This window comes from Mirounga angustirostris, unplaced genomic scaffold (genome assembly GCF_029215605.1).
Source record: "Mirounga angustirostris isolate CCGP_5_RB_7025 unplaced genomic scaffold, mMirAng1.0.hap1 SCAF_17, whole genome shotgun sequence".
Lineage (NCBI taxonomy): Eukaryota > Metazoa > Chordata > Mammalia > Carnivora > Phocidae > Mirounga > Mirounga angustirostris.
This window is the reverse complement of record NW_026991725.1, coordinates 22,691,935-22,702,911: the sequence shown is the minus strand read 5'-3', so window position 1 is coordinate 22,702,911 and position 10,977 is coordinate 22,691,935. Positions and strand designations below refer to the sequence as shown.

Below are 10,977 nucleotides of genomic sequence, written 5' to 3'. Positions count from 1 at the left end.
GTCTGTCCTCAGGGCTCAGTCTAGAAGGGACAGGGTGGAAGCTGCATTTGGGGCTGATCCCTAAGGCCGCCTTCCCAGGCTCTTCCTTCTCCACTCACCGGAGTGCTCTGAACCAGCAACAACCAAGCTCATGCTCCGCTTATTAGCTCCAGGGTCTAATAAAGGCCACTTTCCAGGTAAACTCTGGGGCCAGGAAGCAGCTCCAGCATGAAATTAAGTGCTTGTGTGGGATGAGAGGTCGCTGGACCAGGGGGGGCAATTCACCTCTGCTTCCTAGAAACCTCGCTCACCTACCACCCATTTTTTACCGTCTAGAAAAACTTCTCTCCGGGCAAGCTCTCCAAATTCCATCTCCTGGCTATCCATGGCAGTGATTAGACGTCATTTCAGATTTGGCCTCCAAACGGGATGTGGGGGTGTTTGTGATCCTGCTTCCTGTTGAGCGACAGTTAATGGGCTCAGAAGTGTTTGTGTCAAGACCTGGGCACCCCTGCCTGGAGGCACAAGGTTATCCAAGAAGGGTGTACATCATTCCCTGGAAACCCTAGGTCTGATGCCAAACCAGAGTCAAGAAGGTTCTGGAATGGGTCCCTGCAGCTCTGAGTGCCTGCCTGGTGCTCTGGGGATTTGTTTTGGGGGCAGGCTGCTCCGAAGGCCAGTTTTATTGCTTCAAATTCTCAGCCCACCCCCTCTCAGCAGCCCCCCAACCTGTTTCCCTTTGATCTTTGGCTCTCAGGCCCTGCGGTGGACACACCAAGGAGAATGTAGCCTGGGCCCTGGGAGAGGAAGGAATGTGGGGGGGTCAGGGGAGGAGATCAGAGAAGATGCCAGATGCTCAGGGGAGCCCACAGCCCCCACCCCCAGAGCATCTCAGGAGCTGGGGAATGGAAAAGACGGCCTTCTGAAGTTTCTAGGGATCGGAAGGGCCTGCTGGACTTGATAAAAATAGTTCAGTAAATCTACTGGCAACTCCACCAACCTGTCTGCACCATGAGAAGTGCCCTAGTGTGCAGGGCTGGGGACAGGGAGGGGGCTCTGGCAGACCCTTAGTCCATTGGGGCGAATTTCCAGGATGTGAGGGGTCAGAGAGGTCACAGGGGATGGGAAAGCAAGAGGAAGCCCGGATACAAAGGCCAGTGGCCCAGACAGGTGGAGAGAGTGGGGGTGCATGAGGGGCGTCTGGGACACATGGAAGCCAGGCAATCAGCCCAAGAAGGGACCATGGCAGTATTGTTGCCAGAGAACCCCGGGGTCCTGCTTCCCAGACCCTCCCGACTTCTGACCGGGGCTCCAGGATGAGAACTGGCACAGCAGAAGAGCCTGTGGGGCTTGCTGCCTCTGCCAGCTCCCGGCGGTGACTCACCACCCCTGCCACAGCCCGAGGGCCACAGCAGACATTCTAGGCCAGGGTGACTCAGAGGGCCGGCTGCAGCCGGGGGGACTCTGCTTCGGAGGTTCACTTGGTCTTCAAGCTCCCCGGCTGACTCAGAAGGCGGACATCCCTCTCTGAGCTCTCCTACACCAGGTGGCAGATTTATACTCTTCTCCTGCAGAGGAGACCGAGGGACAAACTTTGCTGAGTCATCGGGTCTATCCTGGATTCCTAGAAGGGTCACCTCCAGCTTTCCTCCCCAGTCATGTCGCAAACCCAGTCGTGGTCCCAAACATTTTTGCCCACATCAGCCCCAAGACCCCTCAGACCAAGATACTGTTCAGAGAGATCTTTAAGAAAGAATATGCTTAGTAAGATTATACTAACTTTGTATGGTGACAGATGGTAACTACATTTATGGTGGTGAGCATTTTGCAACGTATAGAATTGTTGACTCACTATGCGACTTACCCCCAACAAATATAATATGTCAACTACACTTCAATTAAAATAAAGAAATAAAACTCTCCACTAAAAACAGGGAAGAGCGGCGCCTGGGTGGCTCAGCCGTTGGGCGTCTGCCTTTGGCTCAGGTCATGATCCCAGGGTCCTGGGATCGAGCCCCACATCAGGCTCCCTGCTCCACGGGGAAGCCTGCTTCTGCATCTCCCACTCCCCCTGCTTGTGTTCCCTCTCTCGCTATGTCTCTCTCTGTCAAATAAATAAATAAAATCTTTAAAAAATAATAAAAAATAAAAACAGGGAAGATACTACCTACAACCTCTCTTGGCCATCTGCTATAAGGAATCAGTTTGGAAGTCCCCTCTCAGTTCTAACCCCAATCCCTCTTGCTGTTTTCAAAGTCCATATTTTGTCTGCTTTTGTTCATCAAGAAAAGAGCTCAGCCCTTAGTAGCTGCGACCTAATCCATGGGAAGAGAACTGTGGGCAGTGTTAGAACTGGGAGGGGTGGCCACACGGCTCTCACTTCCAGAGAGGGCAAGAGCTAGTGGTGCATTTAGGGTGAAGGCCAAAGGGCCGGGAGTCCCAGAGAAAGTAGCGTTCCTGACCCCTTATCTGTCCTGTGGGAGAACCTCCTAGGGGAGGGCTGGGTGGGATGAGAAGAGAGGGTTTCCCCTTCCTTTTCCCTGAATGGGGACAGCTTCCAGCGTCCCCAGTGAGGCCCCCCACCACACACCCATTCCTGTGATGGGTATGGGGACGACCTTCTGCAACCTCAGCAACCACACCCTTCTTTAAGGAGACTAGGCAGTAGCCCGTGGGGTGGAGGAGCAGGTGTTCAAGCCCCAGCTCCGCCCGCCAGCCACTGCCAGGTGAGGTTTGGATTGGGGCAAAGCCCTTATCCAATCTGAGCTTTGAGTTTGCCCATCTCTGAATTGGAGATAAGAAAACAGAATCTGGGGGCATCTGGCTGGCTCATGCGATGCTTGATCTCAGGGTGGTGAGTTCAAGCCCCACGTTGGGTATGGAGCCTACTTAAAAAACAAACAACCAACAAACCTCCCTTCCCCCCCAAAAAAGAAAACCAGAATCAGTCCTCCCTACCTCATAGGTAAGTGTGACAATAATGTCTTGTTAACCTGAAGGCATCCTACCAGTGTTGGTGGGTGGTATTCTCTACAATGATCTCCACCTCACTCTATGGTGAGCATTTGGTAAGATGAAAAAACAAAGCCAGGCTAGGACGCCTGGGTGGCTCAGTCGGTTAAGCGTCTGCCTTAGGCTCAGGTCATGATCTCAGGGTCCTGGGGCCGAGCCCCCCAGGCCAGCTACCTGCTCAGCGGGGAGTCTGCTTCTCCCTTGCCCTTCCCTCTCCCCCTACTCATGCTCACGCGCGCTCTCTCTCTCTTTAAAACAAAACAAAACAAAACAAAACAAAACAAAACAAAACAAAACAAAACAAAACCCAGGCTGACTCTGCCCCTCACCTGGTACAGGGAAGGCTTGTGAAATTCCCTGTTAGGGGTGAGGGCTGTGCAGACAGACCCGCTGATGTTACTAGCGGGGTGGGTGATTTAGAGTAACCTGCTCTTTCTGTGCTGTGGTTCCCATTTCTGTAAAATGGGAGTGTAAAGTTCCTACATCAAAGAATTGATTTGGGGGAGCACCTGGGTGGCTCAGGCAGTTAATCAGCTGCCTTTGGCTCAGGTCATGATCTCAGGGTCCTGGGACTGAGCCCTGAGTCAGGCTCCCTGCTCAGCGGGGACTCTGCTTCTCCCTCTCCCTCTTACCCTCCCCCTATTCATGCTCATGACCTCCCTCTCTCTCTCTTTCTCTCTCTCTGTCTCAGATAATGAGAGACAGAATTGGTTTGGGAAACAAGTATACTGAGCAGATACATTGTGTTACACTGTATCTTGATACATTAGTGATCTTTCGCTGGGTAACAAATCACTCCAAACTTTAGCAGTGTAAAGCAACAGAGCATTCACTCTCTCACACAGTTTCTGAGGACTGGGAATCTGGCAGTGGCTTAGCTGGATGCTTCTAACTCAGAGTCTTCATGAAGCTGAAGTCAGCTGTTGGCCGAGTTGCAATCTCAGAAGCCTGGGGCTGTAGATCACCTTCCAACCTTGTTCCCACGACTGTAGGCTGAAGGCTTCAGTTCCTCACCATGTGGACCTCTCCACGCTTCTTCCCTCGGAGCAAAGTCATGCACCTAAGATGAAAGTCTAAGTGAAATTCAGAAATGACATACCATCCCTTCAGCTTTATGCTATTGGTCACATAGATCAACCCTGGTATGATGTGGGAGGGACCACACAAGGCTGTGAATACCAGGAGGTAGGGATCATTGGGGGCCACCTTAGAGGTTGGCTACCATATACATAATCTGCCCTAAAAAATATGGACCATTATTGTTATTATTACAGAAGGTGCTAGATTCATGAGACATTTCTGTTCATCGCCATGAACTCTGGTCATTTAATATCTACTTATATTTATCTCAATCCCCTTCTCTCTGCAAGAGTGAGAATTGAGATGATTTTATATACAGAAGACAGATAAAGCAAGAAATTTCTCTAATATTCCACAAAGACCAGCAGAGTACAGATATCAAAATGAGTATATTCTAAGACAGTCCTTGCTAGTTAGGCAGAAAATACTGCATGGGACATACTTACACTAAAAAATTGTTTTTAGGGGCACCTGGGTGGCTCAATCAATTAAGCATCTGACTCAAGTCATGGTCTGGAGGTACTGGGACTCAGCCCCCCGACTCCTGTTGTCAGACTCTGCACTCAGTGGAGTCTGCTTTCCCCCCTCCCTTGCCCCTCCTCTGATCATTCTCTCTCTCTCTCATAAATAAAATCTTTTTTTAAAAAAAAATGTTTTTAACTTGTTGTTTATCTGAAATTCAAATTTAACTGCACATCTTGTACTGTTATTTGCCATCTCTGGCATCCTGGCCTGGAAAGCTTTTTAAAATCCCCATGGCTTGGGGCGCCTGGCTGCCTCAGTCAGTAGAGCATGCGACTCTTGATCTCAGGGTTGTGAGTTTGAGCCCCACACTGGGTGTGGTGCCTACTTAAAAATAAAATAAAATAAAATCCCAGTGCCTCAGCGCCATCCCCAGAGATTCTGATGTCATTAGCCTGGAGATTTTTTAAAGCTTTCATTTTATTTTTTTATTTTTTAAAATGTTTTATTTATTTATTTATTTGTCAGAGAGAGAGCACAAGCAGAGAGAGCTGCAGGCAGAGGCAGAGGGAGAAGCAGGCTCCCCGCTGAGCAGGGAGCCCGAAGCGGGGCTCAATCCCAGGACCCTGGGATCATGACCTGAGCCGAAGGCAGACGTAAAGCTTTCATTTTAAAATAATTTAAAACTTACGGGGAACTTGCAAAAGTAATACAGATACACCAACTACCCACAGATACACCGATTTTTAGCATTTTGCCACTTTGTTCTATCATTCCATTATCTTATAAACATATGAAAGTCAATTATATACATTATGTTCCTTTACCACTTCATATTTTCATGTATATTTCCTTTTGTCTATGTGTGTGTGTGTGTGCATGTGTGCGTGTGTGCAGAAAGGTGATTTTATTAAAGCACGGGGACAGGACCAATGGGCAGAAAGAGCTGCTGCCCCATGTGTATTTCCTAAGAACAGGGAGATTCACACACATAACCACAATAAGTACAATGATGAAATTCAAGAAGTTTAACATTGATATAAAGCATATAGTCCATATTACAAGTTTTTCAATTGTCCCAATAATGTCTTTTGGGGTATTTCCCCTTCTTTATCAGATTCAGTCCAGGATCACATATTGCATTTGTCATGTCTCTTATTTTCCTTTAACGGTTTCTCTCTCAGCCTTTGTCTTTCATGATACTGACTTAAAAGAATAAAAGACTTTGTTTATTTATTTGAGAGAGAGAGAGCATGAGCAGAGGGGCAGGGAGAGGCAGAGGGAGAAGGAGAAGCAGACTTCCCACTGAGTAGGGAGCCCAATGCAGGGCTCCATCCCAAGACCCTGAGATCATGACCTGAGTCGAAGACAGATGCTTAGCTGACTGAGCCACCCAGGGGCCCCTACATTGACATTTTTGAGGGTACAGGCCAGTTATGTTATCGAATGTTTCTTAATTTGGCTTTGTCTGCTCTTTCTTCCCTATTAAATTCAGGTTATGCCTGGTGGCCAGAATACCATATAAAAATTAGTGTGTCCTTTTCAAGATATTGCACGTGGAGGCACAAGATGTCTACCTGCCCATGATTGATGATAATTTTGACCACCCAAAGTTTTGTTGGATTTTTCCACTGTATAGTTACTATTTACCTCCTTATAATTAATAAGCAATTGACAGGGAGACACTTTAAGACAATCTAAATACCCCTTTCCTCATCAGACTTCCCCATCCTCAGATTTATTTAATAACTATTGATCCTTTTTTTTTTTTTTAAGATTTTGTTTATTTATTTGAGAGACAGAGACACAGAGAGAGAGAGCATGCGCAGAAGATTAGGGAGAGAGGCAGAGGGAGAGGGAGAAGCAGACTCCCGGCAGAGCAGGGAGGCCGACGCGGGGCTGAATCCCAGGACCCCGATATCACGACCTGAGCCGAAGTCAGACACTTAACTGACTGAGCCACCCAGGCTCCTCACGACCACTGATTCTTGCTTGAAGAAATGAACCGATCTTCACTACGATGATGGAAAATGGTTATTTTCCAATTCACCACTCCCTCCACAGTATAGAGGTTTTTAAAAACAGCATTATCAAGGTATAACGGACACATCATTAACTGCACATATTTAATGTAAAGTGTATAATTGATGTTTTAACATATGTCTTCTCCCATGAAACCATCATTACAATCAAAGTAGTGAATATTGGGACACCTGACTAGCTCAGCAGGTAGAGCAGGCAACTCTTGATCGTGGGGTAGTGAGTTCGAGCCCCATGTTGGGCACAGAGCTTACTTAAAAAAAAATTGGGGCACATGGGTTATGCAGTCATTGAGCGACCGAGTCTTGATCTCTGCTCAGGTCTTGATCTTAGGGTCGTGATTTCAAGCTCTGTGCCTACTTAAAAAAAAAAAAAATTAAAAAATAAAGTAGTGAACATATCTACCATCCCCCAAAATTTCCTTGAGCCCTTTCTCTCCTGCTCACGTCTTCCAACCGCTGACCTGCTTTCTGTTACTATAGATTAGTTTGTATTTTCTAAACTTTTATACAAATGGAATCATACAGTATGTATTCTTTTTTGTCTGGTTTCTTTCATTCAGTATACTGATTTTGAGATTCAGTTGTAGCATGAGCAACAGTCTTTTTTTATTGCTGAGAAAGATTCTTCTATCATATGAATATATTACAGTTTGCTTATCAATTTACCTGTTGATGGGACATTTAGGTTGTTTCAAGTTTTTGCTATTACAAATAAAGCTGCTGTGAACATTTGTGGACAAGTTGTTTTATGGACATATGCTTTCCTTTTTCTTGAGTAAATACTGAGGATTGGGATATGTTTAACTTCTTAAGAAACTGCCAAACTGTTTTCCTTTCTTTTTTTTCCCAGGGGCTCAATAAAAACTTTTAATTATACTTCAGAGATTTTGTACAATGCGACAGTGGACGCCCACTGTTAATGTTCACAAGTCCACATTATCAAACATCAACTGCAACAAAAATATGGATTGCTTCACAAATTTGTGTGTCACCCTCATGCAGGAGCCATGCTAATCTCTTCTATATCATTCCAATTTTGTTTTGTTTTGTTTTTATTATTTTTTATTCTTATGTTAATCCCCATACATTACATCATTAGTTTTAGATGTAGTGTTCCATGATTCATTGTTTGTGCATAACACCCAGTGCTCCATGCAGAATTATCATTCCAATTTTTTTAAAAGATTTTATTTATTTATTTATTTGACAGAGAGAGACACAGCGAGAGAGGGAACACAAGCAGGGGGAATGGGAGAGGGAGAAGCAGGCTCCTGGCTGAGCAGGGAGCCCGATGCGGGGCTGGATCCCAGGACCCTGGGACCATGACCTGAGCCGAAGGCAGATGTTTAACGACTGAGCCACCCAGGCGCCCCTATATCATTCCAATTTTAATATACGCACAGCTGCAGTGAGCACTGCAAACCGTTTTCTGAAGTGGTTGTAACATTTGATGTGTGGAATGTTTGTTCACATTTTTCACCCATTTTGGGGGTAGAGGGTTGTTTGTGTTCTTGATACTGAATTTTGAGAGTTCTTTACATATTTTGGATACAAGTCCTTTATGAGATGCCTGATTTACAAAATATTTTTCTCCCAGTCTGTGGCTCGTCTTTTCATTCTCTTAATGGTTACCTTCTAGAGGCAAGAGGGTTTTGTGTTTTTTTTTTCCTTTTTGAAATTTTGATAAAGTCCTATTAATCAATTTGGCTTTTTGAATTTTGCTTTTGGTGGCATATCTTAAGATATCTTTGCCTAACTCAAGGTCACAAAGGTTTTCTCCTAGAAGCCTTATAGCTTTTGGCTTTACAGTTAGTTATATGACCTAAATGATTAAAGTACATGATTGAGTTATTTTTTGTATATAGGATGGGATGTGGAAGGAAATTTATTTTTTGCATTTGAATATCCAATTGTTTCAGCACTATTTGTTGAAAAGATTATCCTTTCTCTGTTGAGTTGTCTTTACACCTCTGCATAAAATAAGTTGTGATAGGGGTGCCTGGGTGGCTCAGTTGGTTGAGCATCTGACTCTTGATTTGTTCAGGTCATGATCTCAGGGTCCTAGGATCGAGCCCTATGTTGGGCTCTGCACTCAGCGAGGAGTCTGCTTGAGGATTCTCTCTCTCCTTCTGCACCTCCCCCTGCTATTTCTCTCTCAAATAAATGAATAAATAAATCTTAAAAAAAAAATTAAATTGTGGGGCTCCTGGGTGGCTCAGTAGGTTAAGCATCTGCCCTCGGCTCAGGTCATGATCCCAAGGTCTTGGGATCAAGCCCCATGTCGGGCTCCCTGCTCAGCCGGAAGTCTGCTTCTCCCTCTCCCTCTGCTGCTCCCCCTGCTTGTGCTCGCTCTCTCTCTCTCTGTCAAATAAATAAATAAATAAAATATTTTTTTAAAGTCTAAATAAATAAATAAATTGTGATATATGTGTGGGTTGTACTAGAATTTTTGTTTATTTATGTTTTAAGAAGATGAAGAGTTGCATGCTCCATGGACCAAGCCAGCCAGGCGCTCCATGCACTAGGATTTTTAAATGCTGCACTTACATAAGGGCAAGAACAAGGACTTGGGATCCAGGACAATCAGGCTGGAATCCTGGTTTTGCTGCTTATCTGTGGCATAGTTGATACAAAGTAGAAACCATGAAGCTACCCACCTTGGGTGTTTACCACATTTTACAACATCCTCTCTCCTTTCTTTTCTTTTCTGCTCTTCTCCTGGGCATAGCGCTGGAACCGGGAAAGCTGGTCCTAAGGAATGTTTCTCTAACCCTAGGCTCCCCAGATCCAGGATCTAAGAAGGAAGGAAAGAAAATGTAATGGGCACAGTAGTATCCATAAACTATTTTCAGTCAGTTAGGATATCTCATGCAAATCAGACATTTGCTCCAGGCGAGGCTGTATGGGCAAATTCCAATTCCAAGTCCCTTTACTTTTGGTGGGAATAGTATAACTTCTTGCCACTTATGTAGAAGCTCTGCTTAGCCACTCACTCTGAGAACAATTTATTACTTGGTCATTGGAATTTTTTGATAGGCAACCTTTTTCAAAACACTGGGCTCATGGAAAAATAATAAAGGAGATCTTAGTTGATGAACATAATGGAAACGACTCACTTAGAGAAAGGAAACAACATGGATACTGCCCCGAGGTTTCCAGTGTGCTGAAAGGCGTGATCTCACAAGAAACTCCCAGACTGATGAGGCAGAAATGGGCTTCAGCCTTAGAGGTTTCCAGTGAATGTACACGAAAACAAAAAAGCTCATGCATGGGAGTTGAAAGGAGCAGTATATCAGCAAGATCCAGGACAGACTGGGCAGGTGTGAATCTGCGTGCTTGGTTCCTGTTTACCATGCTGGTCCTGAGTTTCAGTACACACCATCTCAGTTTATTATGAATACATGTATAATTAATCAGACCTTTAGCTAAAGTCAAGCCACATCCGTGATTGATCAGGGTGAGTTGCAGTTAACCCTCAACCCTGGTCGCTAATGGAAGATTTCTGGCTGCCTCTAATCTTGGAAGAATGGATGATCCAAAACTATTCCCTATTTGGTTTGTAAAGGTATTCCAGGGTGATTCATTTGAACATCCATTTGACTTTTTTTAAGTTTGTTATAAAAACGTAATAGTCTAGAAATCTTGAAAAATATAGTAGAGTCAAGAAAGAGAGAAACGGGGAGAGAGAAAGGGAGAGAGAAACAGACAGGAATAGAGAGAAATCCACTAATCTTCTCAAAACCAGAGAGTTATTATTAACAGTGTTTTCCAGACTTTTTATTATTTCAATTAATTTTTGTTATGAAATATTTATACTTAAGAAAGATAACGTAAACCATACATGTACAGCTTAAAAGAATAAGTAATAAAATACTTGTGTAGCTACCGCTCAGATTGAGAACTAGAACATCCATCCCCAATATCTTTGAAGTGCCCTGTGAGCCCCTCCACAATCATCCCTATGCTACTTCCCGGAATTAACCACATTCTGGAATTTTGTTTATCATACTCGTCCCTCTTTCCTTTCCTTTCCTTTCCTTTTTTTCTGCAGGAAGCTTTATTGTTTCCATTTGGTCCATGGTTTGGGAGAAGGCTCCAAGGTGGTTAAAAGCCGCCTAGCAGTGGCAGGGCTCTTCCTTTTCTTTAAAGTTCAACCTCTTCTGGATGCATCCCTAAACAACACAATGTTACTTTTGCATATTCTTGAACTTCTATAAACAGAACCATTATGTGCATATTCTTCAGTCTCTGGGTTTTTCTTTTTGTTTATTGGTCAGAATTGTGAAATTCACTCACGTTGATACACATGGCAGAAGTTCCTTTATTGTGACTGTCTCCAGATTCCATTGTAGGACTATACCCAGCTTTGCTTATCCATTCTCCTTGGAGATGGACATTTGTA

General features: G+C 44.6%; 1 non-coding gene across 1 annotated transcript; it reads right to left on the bottom strand.

The window, feature by feature from the left end:
* Positions 1-7,532: 7,532 nt before the first annotated feature.
* Positions 7,533-7,634, bottom strand: LOC123854866 (U6 spliceosomal RNA). The gene has a single exon (XR_006793415.1). It is a non-coding gene; the product is annotated as a U6 spliceosomal RNA (small nuclear RNA).
* Between the last annotated feature and the right edge of the window lie 3,343 nt (positions 7,635-10,977).